General features: G+C 37.7%; 1 long non-coding RNA gene across 1 annotated transcript; it reads right to left on the reverse strand.

Moving 5' to 3' along the window:
- Nucleotides 1-13,650: 13,650 nt before the first annotated feature.
- Nucleotides 13,651-17,903, reverse strand: LOC140633223 (uncharacterized). The gene is made up of 2 exons (XR_012030853.1): nt 17,752-17,903; nt 13,651-14,247 (listed from the first exon to the last, which is right to left on the reverse strand). It is a non-coding gene; the product is annotated as an uncharacterized lncRNA (long non-coding RNA).
- Between the last annotated feature and the right edge of the window lie 1,521 nt (nt 17,904-19,424).

Below are 19,424 nucleotides of genomic sequence, written 5' to 3' on the forward strand. Positions count from 1 at the left end.
AAAATCTTAAAAAATAATAAAAAAATAAAGTGTCAATTTTTTAAAGTACTTGTAAGCATATGAGAGTTTCAGTTGCTTCACATTCTCATGAATATGTGTATCTTTGCTAATTTTAATGTCAGTGTTCTACCGGTAAGCAGTGGCATCTCATGGCCTCGACTTATATTCTCCTAATGATGTCAAACATCATTTTATGTCATAATGACCACTGTTTTCTAAAGTATCTATTGAAATTCTTTGCTTGTTTTTAAATTGGGCAGTTCATGTCCTTATTTTTTAATTAAGAAAGCTTTTATATATATTCTAGATATATTTTTTGTCAGAAATATGTATTGCAATAATTTATTCAAGTCTGTGGCTTATCTTACATTTCCTTAGTGGTGTCTTTTGAGGAGCAAAAGTCTGTAATTTTAATAAGGTCCAATTTACCAATTTTTTTCTTTTGTGGTTAATGCTTTTTGTGTAGTATCTAAGAAAAAGTTTCTACTCAAAATGGCAAAAAAAAAAATTCAGCTTAAGATTTCTTCTAGAATTTTTTTACTTTTAATTTTTCCATTTAAGTCTATAATCTACTTCAAGTTAATTTTTGTGTATAAGGTAAGGTAAGGATTGATGTTTACTTTTTTATATGAATATCCATTTGTTCTCACAGTATTTGTTGAAAAGACTTTCCTTTCTTTAATAAATTGCCTCATCACCATTGTTGAAAACAAGTTACTACATAGGTATGAGTCTATTTCTGGATTCCTAATTCCGTCCCATTGATCTATATATCTATCCTTTCACTAAAACCATTCTATGGGTAAGACACCCTGAAATCAATAAATAAAACAAAAGAGGTTATTCCAAATATATTAATAACTTAAAATTATATGGACTAAATGTTTCAATTTAAGAAAAAGAAAATGATAAACTATTTAATTCAACTATATCTTATTTATAGGAATTATATCAAAAACATATAGAAAGTACAAAAGCATAAAAATATAAATTTATATGCTAAGCAAATACTAACTAAAGGAAAGCTTGCATAATTCCATTAATACCAACAATTCATTCATAAACTAAGAGCATTACTAGAAATAGGTCAACACATTATGATAAAAGTTTCAATACACACGGAAGAATATCAGTTCTAAAATAATATGCAACTAATAACACAGTTTCAGTGAATATAAAGCAAAAATTACATAAATACAATTAGAAATAGAAAAACCTACCAACATAGTAGAATGTTTTTAATATACCCTTCCCATTAATAAGACAACTCAGGTACCATATAATAATATAGCCCAAACGAAATACAAAAAGTGTTCGAAAACCCATAGATCAAAAGAAATCCCCTCAAAATATTCCCACCAAATATGCCACATCCAAAAATATCTGTAGCCCTCCACCCTCATGAATTTATCACCTCATTACTCTCTTACCAAAAATTCCAAGCTCTTAATATGCCTGAAAGGCAAAGAAATATGATTGTTTCTATTTACATTAGGATAAGTAACACAGATTCTACAACAAAGAAACCTAATAAATTCCAGTTACTTTAACAAAATAAAAGTTTATTTTTTTATTCTCATTATAGTCCAATCGAAGGTTTCCTTCCATATGATTCAGGGACTCAGGTAGCTTCTACTTAGTAATTCCAGTTAAGTCCACAGAAACTTAAATCTGTTAGTGGATCTTCTGCATCCAACCAGAATTTGTGGGAAGAGAAAGAGTAGAATTTAAATTTTTATGGACCAAACTTGGAGGTGGCATGAAAACTTCTACAGGATTTAGTCATATGACCAGACATAATTGCAAGGGAGGCTGAAAATTATCATCCAATAGTGTGCCCAGGAGGTAAATAAAATGGTTTTAAGATACACATAGCAGTGTCTTTCACAATACCACACCATCCTTCTTAAGCATAGAGCAAATGTTTCTATTTCACTCCATAAACATTTTCTTTTCTTTTTTTTAAGATTTTATTTATTTATTCATGAGACACACAAAGAGAGGCAGAGACATAGGCAGAAGGAGAAGCAGGTTCCCTGCAGGGAGCCAGCCCAGTGTGGGACTAGATCCCAGGACTCTGGGATCATGCCCTGAGCCAAAGGCAGATGCTCAATCACTGAGCCACCCAGGCATCTCTCTATAAACATTTTCTATCTGTAATATCATTTGTATGATATGATTATATAATTCCTTTCTTAACCTCTTGTACTCTTTTCCACTCTATGTCCTTGATACTTTCAGAGAGAGTGATGCAGTAAGAGAACAACTAAATAAAAATTATTACCTTTTTTTATATTAAGGAATGATCTCCATATAGTAAAAATCTCATTTTAGTGAACAGCTTTGAGTTTTGACAAGTACATACAGTTGTTCAGTCTGTACCACAATCAAGATACAGAATAATTCCATTAACCATCCTTTCCCCAAAAAATTCCCCTTTGTCTTTGTAGTCAATTTTTACCCCAACGCCCCTCCTCATAACTACTGATATATTTTCTGTTAAAAACTAGCATACCAATTTTTAGCAGCTTTATTCATAATGGCCAAAAACTAGAAATAACCCAAATGTCTTTCTACTGAGCAATAAACAAAACTATTATTTTTCGATGCTAAATTAGGCCATTTATGAGCACATAACAAGGGTTCTAAAATGTGGTATATGAGCAAGTTATATCATATTAAGCTATAGTCTTAGTTCTACACTACTTTTTAGAACTAAAGTTTGCTATTTTGTTGTCGTTTTCGGATTTCAAAGAACTATCAGTTCTCTTCAAGGAGACAATGGAAAGAGAAGAGAGCTGATGTCTGTTTGGCGAATGTGTGAGATTGAAATATCTATTAGGTCAAAAAAAGATTGTGAGAAGATTACTCCAGATGAGACAGTCAGTCGTTGGCGCTAAGCAATTTCAGCTGTGTCCTAGATTCCAAAAGCAAAGTCAATACTGAGTATAGTGCTTCTTCAAAACCTCACGAAGGTCTTATTGATGGCTGGGCTCTCACAATGAATATCCATTTCCCAGTCATTAAGCAAAAGTTTCAACCAATACATTCTTAGTAAAATAGGCCAGTTTTAAAGACAATATTATGTGTGAACCATTCAGATTTTCAACATGCCTAGACATAAACCTAAAACTACTTGGTTTTAAAGAAATGCTTGTTACATGCTAACTTCCTCACCTTATATTTATTCTATTTTTTCATTGAGATGTAATTGACATACATTATATTAGTTTCATGTGTATAACAATGATTTTATATATTATAAAATGTTTATATATATTTGTGTATATATTTGTATATATGTATTTGTATACATTAAAAAATGATCACCACAATAAATCTAGTTGCCATCTGTCACCACACACAATTACAATTATTTTTCTTGTGATCAGAAGTTTTAGGATTTACTCTCTTAGCAATTTTCAAATACACAATACAGTATTATCAACTGTAGTCACCATGCTATACATTATATCTCCAGGACTTATAACTGGAAGTTTATATGCCACCCTTAAATTTAATGTTTTATTTTGAGTTTTTCCTAATATTTAATTGTTTCATGTGTAACTCTTTTATAATTATGTTCTGATTTTTTTTCTTTAATTGTTATAGAACATTCCCAATTTCAAAAGACATGAATGGAAATCTCACAGAGGGAGACACAGACATGGCCAACAAGCACATAAGAAAATGCTCCACATCACTGGCCATCAGGGAAATACAAATCAAAACCACAATGAGATAGCACCTCACGCCAGTGAGAATGGGGCAAATTAAGGCAGGAAACCACAAATGTTGGAGAGGATGTGGATAAAGGGGAACCCTCCTGCACTGTTGGTGGGAATGTGAACTGGTGCAGCCACTCTGGAAAACTGTGTGGAGGTTCCTCAAAGAGTTAAAAATAGACCTGCCCTACGACCCAGCAATTGCACTGCTGGGGATTTACCCCAAAGATGCAGATGCAGTGAAACGCCGGGACACCTGCACCCCGATGTTTCTAGCAGCAATGTCCACAATAGCCAAACTGTGGAAGGAGCCTCGGTGTCCCTCGAAAGATGAATGGATAAAGAAGATGTGGTTTATGTATACAATGGAATATTCCTCAGCCATTAGAAACGACAAATACCCACCATTTGCTTCAAGGTGGATGGAACTGGACGGTATTATGCTGAGTGAAATAAGTCAATCGGAGAAGGACAAACATTATATGGTCTCATTCATTTGGGGAATATAAAAAATAATGACAGAAAATAAAGGGGAAAGGAGAAAAAAATGAGTGGGAAATATCAGAAAGGGAGACAGAACATGAGAGACTCCTAACTCTGGGAAACGAACTAGGGGGTGAGGGAAGGAGAGGTGGGCGGGGGGTGGGGGGTGACTGGGTGAATGGCACTGAGGGGGTACTTGATGGAATGAGCACTGGGTGTTATTCTGTATGTTGGCAAATTGAACACCAATAAAAAATAAATTTACAAAAAAAAAAAAGAACAGTTCCAATTTAATTCTCCACAACGTACTTAGAGAAATCTACACTATACCACTGCCAATGAAAAGCTTGATACCTATGTGTTGTAAAAGCTTTGACAAGACCTATGTCTAATCTGTTGACAGGATCCTAGGAAGGTGATTTGCCAGAAATATAAGGGAAAAAATCACCAAAATCCAGAGAAATGGGGCTGATGCATGCTGGAGGTTTCTCAACCATGTTTGAGAACCATCAGAATGGTACGGGGGATCAGTTTTACATTCTAAAAGGAGTGTCCACAACAGAAGGAAAGTGTGAAGAAGATAAAGGTCATCATCACCCATTGCAGTAGCCTGAAGCCTGAGACACCCACACAGAGGCATCTGGCCCAGGTATGAGCAGCTGGGTTAGCCTGGCATCAGAGCAGGATTAGTGAACCACTGGTATAGGTCTAGGCTTCAGATTCTTAGGGAGTCCCCCAGGCAAGCATTTCAGAAGTGTGACGACCCAGATAATCAAGTGCAACAAGAGGATTCATGATAGTCACATCTCAAGCACCACCTATTCCACTTCACACAGAGGAAGAACGTTACAGAGGCTAGGTTCCAGTGCCCCCTGGAGGAGCATGAACTGAACTGCAGAGTGCCAGCGTCAGCCTTAGGGGATTCTTAGTCTCAAAACCTTGTGGCCAGGAGAAATAGGTGTTAGTACAATAATATTCCATCACTATTTAGTATTCAGCAAAAAGCAGACAGTTCATTCATGTATTTGCTTTGACTAAATACATGGTAAATAGCTCTCAGAGAATGTCTTCCAACACCAGTTTGGACTTTTCTTCACATCTAAAAGAAATTCAAATTTTAAATGGGATAGCATCCAGAGTTAATTTTCCACTGTCACCTCTTATATTCTTATTTCAACTTCTATAATGCACTGAAAACTAATGGCATTTTAATAGTAAAAAAAATGAGTCACAGGTAATCAATTCTATTTTGTCAGGTTGAAAACACATTTGTCGAGAGCATACAATGAACAGTAAAGGCTAACACACTATTTTGAACTCTTTTCGAAATCAACTGCAATGACTCAGGGTTTCTCCACAGATAAAACAGCAGATGTTTTTCTACCAAGGTTAACTTTCTCTTGGAATTTACTGGGTAAAATCACACAAGTAAATATAAGCGGAATTTTCTTATTTTCTTATTTCTTATATTCGGAATTTATTCGGAATTTATCCGGAATATATTCGGAATTTTCTTATTATTAATTTTCTTATTGGACCAAGACTTTGGAAATAAAAATGTCTCATATCATCAGAAGAATTTGAAATCTACTCTAAATTGCATCCATGTTCTAAAAATAGTATTTGGAAACATGGATCAACTGAATGATTCTTTTTTTATTGGTTAAAATCTTCAGAAAAACATTTTGAGGAAATAATAAACCACAGTGGTTGATGACAGTCCTTTGAAGTTAGTAAATCTGAGTTCAAATCCCACCTCTAAATCCTACCTTAAACTGGGTATGTCTTCTTTAGCAATCAGCTTCTTTTCTGTTTCACCTTCCCCCCTAGCAAGGAGACAACACCAATACCTCCCCGCAACTGAGCGGGTTGACCAATCTTTGTGGACTGCAGCTCCTCCAGCTGTGAAAGTGAGCTGTTGATCCTGGTCTCACAGCCTTATTGTAAGAACTGATGAAACTTGCTAAACACATTAAATGTGAGGAACTATATAGATCTCCTGATTAAGGGGTGCCTGGGTGCCTCAGTCAACCATTGCCTTCTGCTCAGATCATGATCTCTGGGTCCTGGGATGGAGTGGAGCTCTGCTCAGCAAGGATTCTGCTTCTCCCTCTCCCTCTGTTCCTCCACTTGCTTGTACTCTCCTTCTCTCAAATAAATAAATAAAATCTTTAATAAATACACAAATAAATATCCTCATTAGGTTGCTTTGTATTATTCGTGGACCACGGTGGTGTACGAATAATCCATACGGATTAGCAAGTAATTAAATAAATATATCATTAACATGATTTGTCAGGAGAATTATCTAGTCAATTGTCAAACAGGGTCTCCGGCTTTTAGGCAAATTAGAAAATCACATTTGGAAATGGCCTGATTTACCCTCTCCTTGCCTTTGTGTTATTGAGTGGGTTCATTATGGAGATAAATGGCCACCAGGCATGACCACACAAACCCATTTTACCTCATGACCTGGTCAAATCTGAATGCAGGTGGGCATGTGAGATAAAAATGCAGCTGAACCTCAGCACTATTCTTACTTCATCAGTTTTCAGCTCGGGTTTTTTCCAGAAGAGAGTTTATTTTTTATTGCTTCACCTCAGTCTCTCAAACCCTAGAGTATAACATTTCTAGAGATTTCTGCACAGCAATGAGGATTTTTCCACACAAAAACAATGTCTCAGACTTTTGCTATTGTTCTGACATATTCTTTATGTCTTTTTCTCCTTCAGACCCCAATGCTAAACTCCAAGGGTAGCTTATTTAAACTTGCTTTCACATCATACAGTCATACAGGAAAGTTTAATACAGTTGCAATATCTCTGAAATCTCCTTTTGTTAATGTCCTCCAAGTGATAGCATTCACTATTATCACTTTTTTTTTTACAGTTGCTAAGGATGAGAAGTTATTCTTTTTTATTTCTTTTTTATTTTTTTGAAGACTTTATTCATTTATTCATAAGAGACAGAGAGAGAGAGAGACAAATAGAGAGGCAGGGACACAGGCAGAGGGAGAAGCAGGCTCCATGCAGGGAGCCTGATGTGGGACTCGATCCCGGGTCTCCAAGATCACGCCCTGGGGGGAAGGCAGGCACCAAACCCCTGAGCCACCCAGGGATCCCCCTATTCTTTAAAAAAAAAAAAAAAGATTTATTTGAGAGAGACAGAGTAAGAGCATGGGTCAGGGAAGAGGCAGAGGAAGAAGCAGACGCCCTGCTGAGCAGGGAGCCCAACGCCAGGTTTGATCCCAGGACTCCAGGATCATGACCTGAGCCAAAGGCAGACACTAAAGTGACTGAGCCCCGCACGTGCCCAAGGAAGTTATTCTTAAACAGAATTTTAAGGTAATAACCGGTAACCTTACTATAGACCTCAGAATTCACAGCACTCAGGAGCTGGAAGCTTCTTGACATTTAAATATATTTAAGTGTCTCTGCCTGGGCATACTGTCAACTTTGGAATTTGTATAAGGCAGGTGTAATAACATACATAAAGACAGAACACTTTTAAATTTCTATAATGAAATATCTAATATATACAAATAGTAGTATGCAGGCTAACTTCTTTCACTTGGTGGTAAGTAATTAAGTTTCCTCCATATTTTTTCATGACACAATAGCTCATTTCTTCTTAGCACTGAATCATACTCCATTCTGGATTTACCAGTTTATTTGTCCAGCTTGTTAATCCTGAAGGACATCTTGGTTGCTTCCAAGTTCTGGCAATTGTGAGAAAAGTTTCTATATACATTCATGTGCAGGGATTTGTTGGGATATACCTTTTTAACTCATTTAGGTAACTGCCAAAGAGCACAATTACTGATCATAGGGTAAGAGAATGTTTAGTTTTCCACCAGTATTTGGTCTGTTAGCATTCTGGATTTGGGCCACTCTAGGAGGTCTATAGTGGTATCTCATTGTTGTTTTCATCTGTAATTCCCCAATGATGTATGATGTTCATCATCTTTTCACACACTTACTTGTCGTCTGTCCATCTTTTATTCTGGAGTTGGGACAAATAGAGATGTACCATGGTTCAATTTTACTCTAGGTGGATAACAAACCGTGGTATGGGAGCAGAGAGTCAAGAACAGAAGTAGGTGGACCACCTGGGAAGAGTGTACAATAGTTCATGCAAGAGATTTATGATGACCTGGACTGGGAAAGAAAAGATGGTGAAGCTGCCAGATTCATTATAAATTTTAAAGGCATGGGCTCATAAGATTTGCCAAAAGATTGTATCTGGAGAATGAGGACCAAAAAGTGTAAGGAAGATTCCTCCTCCCCATCATCATCATCATCATCATCATCACTACTATGATATTTATTGTGTGTCAGGCAGTATGCTAGGTTCAGTTCTTCACATGCATTTTCCCTTCCTGTTCCTCACAATAACCCTTGAAGTATTAGTATGATATCTGTTTTATAGGTGAGGAAACAGGCTCAAAGAAGCTAAGCAACCCAGTTAATAAGGAGAAAAGTCAAGGTTTAAATTAAGTCCTGCCACTAAAGCCCAAGCTCCTCCCTCTATGACCCTGACTCTCATCCCGTTACCATATCTATGGTGTCAGGCTCATCCTTCACTCAAGCAGTACTTGCTCAGCCTTCCCCGTTATGCTGAGTAACCATAGGAAATCATTTTGTTTCTTATTTCAGTTTTTAATAAGTCATTTTATGCAAGAGTCTTGTGATATAGTTTAGCATCATAGTTTTCATTGCAATTTCTTATTTATCCATTTATCTTGCTTAGGAAGAGGTTTTTATTCACACTTATTAGGTGTTTGGAAAAGCTCCCTATGTTGTACTGGCCAAGATACATAGTCTTAAATTGGTAAGGGTAGCAATATGAACTGGTGTTGTATTTCAGTTTGTCCTCTTTTTTTTTATGATGCTGAGAAAGAGAAAAGCAGTCCCTGGCATCCACAAGTTGGCCTGGCACTCCCACGTAGGACTTGGTGTACTTCTGGGTGCAGGGACACCTATGTAGCTCAATCATTTAAGAGTCTGCTTTCAGCTCAGGTCATGATCCTGGGTCCTGGGATTAAGCCCTGCTTCAGGCACCCTGCCCAGTGGGGAGCCTGCTTCTCCCTCTCCCTCTGCCCCTTCCCCCCACTTGTGCTCACAAGATCTCTCTCTCTGCCTCAAATAAATAAAATCTTTTTTTAAAATGATGTTCTATGGCCATGATGGATCAAGACAAACACAAGATTACCATGTGTGTCTAACACAACAAAACATGAACATTGGCAAAGCCACATTAAGGACCAAAGATCCCTATCCCAACTAGTATGAGTAAATACCTTACCCTAGTCTGAACTTCTGGGTAAGATTATTTAAGACATTTCTTATGGGATGAACTGTGACCCATCAAGATTCATATGTTGAAGCCCATATCAGTATATCAGAAGTAACTATTTTTGGAGGTAAGATCTCTAAAGAGATAAGTTAAAATCAGGTCACCTAACTCAATATGATAAAGTCATTATAAGAGAAGATTAGAGTAGAGAGACAGAGGGAAGACCATGTTAAGACGAAAAGAGAAGATGGCCATCTACAAGGCATGGAGAGAGGCCTCAGAAGAAACCAACCCAAACAACATCTTGCTCTTAGACTTCTATCCTCTAGAATTGTGAAGATATAAATCCTGTTTTTAAGCCACCCAATTGGTGATAATTTGTTATAGCAGCCTGTGGTATAATAGGAAATATATTTGGTCTTCATCCTGGTTTCTGACACAGAACTAAAATTCTAGTGATCCCCTAAGTGACAGTGTGTCTTGCCATTCATAGCAAGACACACTTTGGAGCACACTTGAGGTTATGCTAATGGGATGACTTAAGATGGGGTCCTTACATAGCCTTAGGATAGAGCTGGTCACTAGAAAGACCAAGTGATTATAGGGTTGGAATTTCAGCCCCAGCCACCAACTACTGGGAAAGGTAGGAGAGTGGCAGGCAGGAGATTAAACCTAAAGGCTCAAGAACTCTTCAGCAACAAGATTTGATGAGCTTCTGGGCTTGTGAATGTCATGTACCTGGAGAGTGGTACACCCCAGTTTCATGGAGACAGGAGCTCCTGCTCTTGAGACCCTTCCAGAACTCACTCTCTGTACCTCTTCACTTGGATGTCCACCTGTATACTTTATGATAAACTGATAAAGTAAGTAAATGTTCTCCTGAGTTTTGTGAGCTATGATAGCAAGTTAGCAAACCCTAGGAGGAAGCTGAGGGAAACCGATTTATAGTCAGTCATTCAGAAATACAGGTGACAATTTGAATGGCATTTGAAGTGGAGTCAGCTTTGTGGGACTGAGCTCTTAATATGAAGTATCTGATGCTGTTTCCATAAGGATGGTTTGAGAATGAAGTTAAATCTGTAGGATACCCAGTTGGTGTCCACTGAGAATTGGAGAATTGCTTGGTGGTATTGGCAAATGTTCCAGACAGCCTTAGCGGACTAATATAATACCTAGTCATAGACATTTCCCTCTTTACACCAACACCCTCTCCCTGAGAGCAGCTGATCTAAAATAAAGTTCTGCTTTCTTAAACCATCCCCAAATCCTTAGGACAGCCCCAAATGCTAGAAGTCCTTCCTTACTACTTCTTACTGAGATACCACACTGTCCCCAAAGTGTGTGTCCCTGCCTCCATCTAAAGATGTGTATCTTGGTGGACTTTGGTTGAATAGCATTGACAGTGTCTTGAGTTCATTGAGAGGTTTCCTTTGTTACATACACTTGGATGCTTATAATTATCAGTTTCACTGAAGTACCAAATATTTTCCCACCCAAATGATTCCAGTGCAAATCAAGGGGACTCACAGTTTAAAGGCACACCCCACCATCTTACACCCCATCTAACAAAAGACAGGGCTCTTGCATCTTGAAAAGACCCTCAACACTCTTGGTCAGGCCCTCCTGCACTATTGAGCAAGATGCCAGGTACTTCATACAACTGATTTCGTTTAATAAATGCTTTTATCCGCCAGGTGAACAGACATTAGCTTCCTCGATTTTAAGTAAAGGCTACACTGATGAAACCAATGCTAAGCCAGAATTTCAGTTCAGTTCTAGCTCCATCCAACTGCAGGGACTTCTATAAGACTTTGGTAACTTAAAGCGTCCTATCCAAAGGACACTTCCAAATTTAGGGAAGTCACCCACTTATTAGGGATGATTTCCATGCTCAGGTTGCTCCAGACTGCACTGAAGAAATAGCAAAGGGAATGGAAAAGACATTATATGTGGTCACTGTTAACAAAGAAGTTCCTTTCCCCCTTCTTTTCCTGTGCATGGGTGTGTATACTACTTACAAAGGCACCATGTTGGGTGAAAGAAAACAGATATAATGCATTGATATGTAAACCGCTTTCATAGATTAGATATTTTATAGATTAGACTCACTATTAGAAGCTTCCATAAAATGAGCATTCAGTAAAAATTTTTGAAAGAATGAATAAAACGTTTTACATTTTCTTCCTCTATCCTCACAAAAATCCTCCGAGGTAAGGAAAGGAAAAGTGGCCCCAGGAGTGATTTTTTTTCTGATCAAGAGATGTTATCTTTTAATTTAGTAAGAGTAAGGAATCATTTCTAAAATTTTTGCTTCAAAGACAACCGCATTTATTTTTCCCATTTTACAGTATAGTTTCTTTCATATCAAACAGACATAAAATTTATCATTTTATAATGTAGTGCTCTTTTCTTTGATCAGCTTACTTCTGGGCTTCCCAGAAAGGATTAATAGAATGATACTTGGGATATAATAAATGACATCAATTTTCTGATTAAAAAGACATGAATTTTCTATCAAAATGAATTTCAGTATGCGTGCTTATATATTTATGAAGTACAAAATCATAGTGGTTTAATAATAAGTCATTTTATAGGATTACCAAGGTTTTCATTTGAAAACCTTCAGAATTACAATGGTGGATGAATATCGGTCTGATTACTATTTGCTGGTTCCTCAGAGCACATCATATCTTGCAAATGATTAGAGACTGAGTAAGCCCTCCAACCAGACCACTTGCCCATGTGGTTTGCTCATGACTCAGGTCAACATCTCAAGCTAGAAGGAGAGTCCACCTATTTTTGAGAATACCTGAATATGCAGTGGGCCTGATTCCAAAGATCGTGATTAGAATTTCAGATTTGAGAGGAACAAACACAGAATAAGTCACTGAAGTTCTCTCAGATATTTTTCAGGCATGAGTTCAACCATAGGAGGGTTCTCTCACAGAGTGAGCAAGTCCTGACTGACACTCACCAGAGAAAACTCACTCCCTAGCAGCCTGACACTCACTTCAGCTTCCAAATATGAGTAAATCACTCCCAGTCTTACACGGAGAAAATTATAATTGATAAAATTTCATGTCCTGAGATCTTATAAGTAAAGATTTTTATTTTTATGGAGAGTTTTGATATTTCTAGATGGATTCTGAAGCACTGTTATTTTTTTTCTTAAATTTGCTACATTAAATGGAATCAGTTTCTAATAGGTCCCTGAGCCACTAGATAGCAGGTTTCTACCTCATTCTGTCCCTTCTGTCGGCAGAGGTCTGCAGTTTCTATATAAGACTGCATATTAATCTCATCATGGGGCATGTGGAGGGCTCAGTGGTAGAGCGTCTACCTTTGGCTTGGGTCGTGATCCTCTCATAAGTAAATAAATAAAATCTTCTTTGAAAAAAAATCTAGCCACATTGAGAATGGTATTAGAAAAACCATCTCTGGTTTGACCAAGTCCCCCTATATCTACTCAAAACATCATGATTAATAACATGATTTCATAGGATTATTGAATTTGTAGTCTATAAATAAATTAGTGCATGCTTTCTAAGATTAAAATAGTCTATAAAGGGAAGACTATGATTAAGGAAATCATGTTTTAGACTGAAATTTTCAATTTAAAAAAATATAAAGGAACTAGAGATTTCTGATACAATAATTGGGCATGTGCAAAATAGGCCTGTAAGTTCTAGAATTTGGGGTAAGGAGTGGGAAAAATGGTGGTCACCACAAAGGTGGTCAAAGAGTACAAACTTCTGGTTAAAAATAGAGAAGTCCTAGAGATGTAATGCACAGCATTATTATAGTTAATAATACTGCATCTGAAATTTGAAAATTGATAAGGATAGGTCTTAAAAGTTCTCATCACAAGAAAAAAATTTGTAACCATGTGTGGCGATGGATGGTAACTAGACTTACTGTAGCAAACATTTCACTATACATACAAATATTGAATCATCATGTTGTAATCCTGAAACTAATACAATGTTATATACCAGTTATATCTCAAAAAAATTGTACAATTCTGAACACCAGTTTCTCATGGATGGTACGTATACAAGGGCATGCATACACACACATCTTTCTCTGTCTCTCCCTCTCTCCTCTTCCCTCTTGGCTCCCAGAGAAAACAAGCAGAATTAATTAGCAATAGGTTCAAAGATCTGTTCAAATAAGTTTACAACTTGTTAGAAAGCTCAGTAAAGGGGATTATTCTCACATTGGCCATGTAAAATCTGGAAAACAGCAAAAGTTCTCAAAGAAATGAATACTAAAAAGTAGGGAAGTATAGTTCTTAAAAGTCAGATTATTCACTTTTGTAAAGACTTTTCTACACTCTCCAGGTCCTGTATATTCTCCGGGTTCTGTGAGGTATAAGTAGTTACAGTGAAGTAGGGAATGACATGGTGATGTGGACATTTGAGACTAAGAAGGTGACAAAATCTTAAATCCTGAAGCTTGACCAAAGCCAACTGGCAACTGGGTCACTGAGCACAGCAGAGCCTTGCTATGGATTCCAGTGAGCCAGGGAGCAGAGGTGTCCCCAGAGCAGTGGGCACGGATCCGCACTGTTAGGTCACTTTCAAGGATAGCTAGCATGGAGAGAGCTTGAGTGACAGTGTGGGCTTCTGGATGTAGGTCCTTTCTTATCAGATAATAACACTGAGTGAAGAGTCCAAGAAGTGTCCTGGAGAGAATCTCCCATACACATTTGAAGGGGTGTTTCAGCTGATGCGTTTTAGTCCCTCTGAAATGAGAAGTGTCAAGAAAATTAAAAGAGAAGCTCTGAAGTGAGACACTCAGTAGAGAAGAATAGTATCAAGGAATTTCAGCTTCTGCTGGCTCAGAAGAGTGGAACTGTTCAATTTTTTTTTCTATTTTAAGTAGGTCATTCTGTTTGATATAAACTCTTTGAGATATATATATATCTTTAAAATTCCCACAAAGTACGAAAGAAAAATTCTCTAAACATCCAAATTGACCCAAAGGTTACATAGCTCTCAGAAAAGAAAAAGTGTATGTTTCTTATCTATTATTGAATTGGATGTGTTGTTTTCCCATCTTATCTTCCTGGGGTAAATATCAAGTTAAAGGATAATATCAAGTTATATTCATGAAATCTGATTTTCCTGGTGTCAAGGCAACTCCCTGAATGAAGAGGCTTGGATTCTTTCAGGCCTGAAAAATCCTCCATCATGTTTTTTTTTAAATTAATATATCATCTGCATATACCAAATACACCAACTGAATTAAAAGAGTCGTAAATGTATCTTGGTACTAGAACAATTCATTCTAGCCAATAAATTAAAGATTTTGAGGCCAATGCTCCAGGAAAATAAGCATCTGATGTTTTATAAGGAATTTCCAAAAAGTACTTGTGAGTTTTCACAAAATAGTATTACACACACACACACACACACACACAGTTCAGTTATTTGAAATTTTGACAATAATTAAAGTTACAGGGTCCCCTAAACCATTTATTACCAAACCCTGTGTATCCAGGTTAACAGTGTTTTTTTCACTTACAATTAATGTTGCAATCACTGACTTTTAAATAAGAGTAAAAATAAAAATGTTTTTCCTGTGCTTTTTCCTGTGGCATAAAAGAACACAGAAAAATAGCACCTCTTTAAAAGCACTTCCCTCACACTTTTGACTTCTCATACTAGTATCTGCCCCCAAAGATGACATTCTGTCTTCCTTTACTTTAAATTGTTTGCCATCACAGTGTCAATCAAAAGCAAGTTTATTCCCAAGACAGATGCAAAGCATAGCTTTTCCATAGTGTTTTCAAGGGCAATGAGTCATTTGTCCATCAGCCAAAATCTACATAGTCATATTCACAAAGCAACAGGAACTGTTTTGTGGAGTCTCTGGATAGCCAGAGTTACTTTCAACATAGCAGGATTGGTCATCGATTTACCAAGCCATAGAAAGACTTTTAGTACCTATTTTGCCCCCTTGTTAAAGTCTCTTGGATTGTCACCACCTCAGGAAAAGTGGGAGAGCTTTCTCACCAAAAGTGTAGCATCAGCAAAGCCATCCAGCAGCATATCTTGCCCTTTTAAAAATCTCAGACCCCTTTAGGAATCCAAGAAAAAGTTACAAAAAATTTCTCCAGAAATAAATACACGTGGGAATGATCACAAACATGTGTTTCAGGCATTCCCACATTTCCAAGTTCAGTCATGGATCCTAGGTTTTAAAAGGCTTGCCCATGGCTTTTGAAAAGGGTTCAGTTGCCCAGGGAGGTTATTGCTTGGTAGTTCTGTGCTACCTGTGTCTACATTGTGGCTTCAGATGGTGACCAGTGGACAGAAAACATTCAACTCTAGGGGCACCTGGGAGGCTCAGTAGGTTAAAGATCTGCCCTCAGCTAAGGTCCTGATCCCAAGGTCCTGATATCAAGCCCCGCATTGGGCTCCCAGCTTAGTGGGGAACCTGCTTCTGTCTCTGCTTCTCTGCCCCCTCCCTTGCTCATGCTCTCTCTCTCAAATAATTAACTAAATAAGAAAGAAAAGAAAACATTTGACTCTATTAACTGCTATCCAACAATGGCTGGAGTTTTATTTCCTCCCTACACTATATTCCATTTCTCCCCCTAATTAAAGACCACCCTTGAGATAGTCCCTTTCTCCCTCTAAACACAACCTCTATTTTTAGAAACGTTTTCCCCCTTTCAGAAGACTCTTAGCATCTGTTTTAGCCACATGTTACTGCCTAGGCTACACACACAGAGACTCGCTCTCCAACACTCCAGACATCTATCACTGCACCCCCAACCCTTTCTTCTATCGGAAAATTTTCTTATTCCATATTAAATGCCGGTTAAACACACAAATTGGCTCCCTCACCATATGCCTCACATTCTTCAGTTTCCCTGGTACATTTAGAAAGCATTGGAGGGTCACTGCCAGGCTCTCTGTCAATGTCCCTTCGGGTTACAGGCCTATCTCTTGGCATCAACAATGCGAATGAGAATTCTCTGGGCTAATCTATACATTACGTCTACCCTCCAACTCATGTTGAACTCCCTTCTATCCCTCTTTTTAATTTGTATTTTATTTAATTAATTAGTAATTTATATTGTCTGGCTGACTAATCTGAAGAGACCATATTCTTAATGAACCAGTAGCTTTTTTTTTTTTTTTTACACAAAGGTCTACTCTTACTAGGTCAGAGGCCAGAGGAACCTAATCTCCTAGGAGTTGGTAATGGTAATTGCCAATCTCTCTGTAGAGAGAGAGAGACAAACTAATTGAAATACATCCACTGGGGGCACCTGGGTGTCAGTGGTTGAGCATCTGCCTTTGGCTCAGGTCGTGATCCTGGAGCTCCAGGATCAAGTCCCACATTGGGCTTCCCACAGGGGATCTCCCCTGCTTTTCCCTCTGCCAATGTCTCTGCCTCTGTCTCTGTATCTCTCATGAATAAACAAAATCTTAAAAAAAAAAAAGAAAGAAATACATCTACTTTACTACTGTGCAGTTTCTATGGGTTGTCAATGAACCAACTAAGAAAAGAAGAAATAATTTATTAATATATTCACTCAAGAAATATTTACATGACTCCAGACTGTTATCAATCCAGAAGTATGGAAGGAAAAGAGACAAACAATGCTTCTCCTCCATCAAGTTACATTCTTGTTGAAGGATGACAAAAAGTAAACAGAGGATTGAACATGATAACTTCAGATAATGAAAAATAGTATTAAAAAAAATCTGGGTGACATGATGTACACTGGGATCAAAGTTACCCTTAGGTCTGAGAGCAAAGAAGACCTTTCTTGGGAGGAGATACATTTGAGTAGAACCTGATTAAGCAGCCAGTCATGCAAAAATCAGGGAGCAGAGGTTTCTAGGCAGTAGGAATAGCAACTGTAAGGTCGTAAGGTGGGTATGTAGCAGGCAGTTTATCTAGAAACAGAAAGATGTCTGTGTGATTGGAACCAAGTAAGCAAATGGGAAAGTGTCATGAGATAAGGCTGGTGAGAAAGGGCTCATTCCTTCCAGCTCCATGTCACGAGCAAGGGAGTTCAAATTTTAAATGTAAGAAAACCAATGGGAAGTTAAGCAGAGGGTGAAATAATCCTATTTACATTTCTGGATTACTCCAGTTGTTATCTGCAAATAGAATGTAATGGGCTAAGAGTAGAAGCAGGAAATGAGAGAAAACCAAACATCAGCACTCTGTACTAAGGACAAACGACTATTCCTCACACAATTTGTGAAAAGTGATTTTGCTTTACCTCTAAACAATACAGATCCTTACAACACAAGTCACAATGTAGTAGAATAGTCCTCTCTTATCCAGGCCTTTGCTTTCCACGGTTTGTTATTCAAGGTCAACTGGGTCTGGAAGCAGATGATCCTCCTCCTGATGCAGCCTTATAGCAGAAGGTCAATGCCTAATGTGACATCACAAAGCCTGTGTCATCAGCTCACTTCATTCCACACGCAGGTGCTTTGTCACCTCAAAGCATCCCAAGAAGGGCTAGCGCCCTACAATAAGATATTTTGAGAGAGAGGGACACCTAGGTGGCTCAGTGGTTGAGCATCTGCCTTTGGCTCAAGTCATGATCCTGGCTGGGGTCCTGGGATTGAGTCCCACACAGGGCTCCCCAGAGGGAGCCTGCTTCTCCCTCTGCCTCTCTCTGTCTCTCATGAATAAATAAATATCTTTAAAAAAAAACATTTTGAGAGAGAGAGGTCACATTCACATTTTATTCCAGTATATTGTTATAATTGTTCTATTTTACTATTAGTTTGGGTGTTCACCTCTTACTGTGCCTAATTATAAATTAAGTCTATCATAGGTATGTATGTATAGGAAAAAAACTAAAGTATAGATAGGGTTGGGTACTATCCATGGTTTTAGGCATCTACTGAGGGGTCTTGGAACACGTCGCCTCAGATAAGAGGAACGATTATAAAGATAAAAACTCTAGCTGGCACCATTGTCTAATGAAATGTTTTTGAATGTCAAATCAAAACAAGGAACCATTTTTGCATGACCTTGTTCTTTGTACTTCTTGGAACATTGAAATCTCAGACGCAGAGGATTATTACCTAAAGTTAATGGTTGCTTCAGGTTTAATCAATTTGTTCCTTTGAAAGAAAACATACATAATATGATATTTTAGTTGTGTTTTGACTACAGCTTTGAAGTTTTAAATACTTTTTTTAAATTTTTTATTTATTTATGATAGTCACACAGAGAGAGAGAGAGAGAGAGAGGCAGAGACATAGGCAGAGGGAGAGCAGGCTCCATGCACCGGGAGCCCGACGTGGGATTCGATCCTGGGTCTCCAGGATCGCGCCCTGGGCCAAAGGCAGGTGCTAAACCGCTGCACCACCCAGGGATCCCCAGCTTTGAAGTTTTAAATAACAGTATAGTACTCATAATATTATAGAATACAAATTTTTGGAATTGCCTGGGATTTTTGCAGAACTGATCCATGTCTGGGTAAAATGATTTCTCCCGCTATCACTATGCTTTCAATCATATTAATTGCATTTTATTATTTTATTTTATTTTATTTTATTTTATTTTATTTTATTTTATTTTATTTTATTTATTTTTGAGAGAGAGAGAGAGCATGTGGTAGCGAAGGAGCAGAGCAGGATGGGCAGAGGGAGAGAGAATATTAAGTAGGCTCTACACCCAGTATGGAGCCCAGTGGAGGCTCAATCTCAAGATCCTCAGATCACAACCTGAGCCGAAATCAAGAGTTGGATGCTTAATCGATTGGGCCAACCAAATGCCTCCTCTTTTTTTAAATGCCTTTTAAAAAGAAGAAACAGCAAGTACAGCTAGTAGTAAAAAAGAAAAGAAAGAATACAAAAATATATTGATATGATACAAAGACCTATTTTTCATTCATCCCCCCCTGAATATCTGAATCTTCCAGAGCCAATGGAA

This window comes from Canis lupus, chromosome 5, assembly GCF_048164855.1.
Source record: "Canis lupus baileyi chromosome 5, mCanLup2.hap1, whole genome shotgun sequence".
In the NCBI taxonomy this organism is placed as follows: domain Eukaryota; kingdom Metazoa; phylum Chordata; class Mammalia; order Carnivora; family Canidae; genus Canis; species Canis lupus.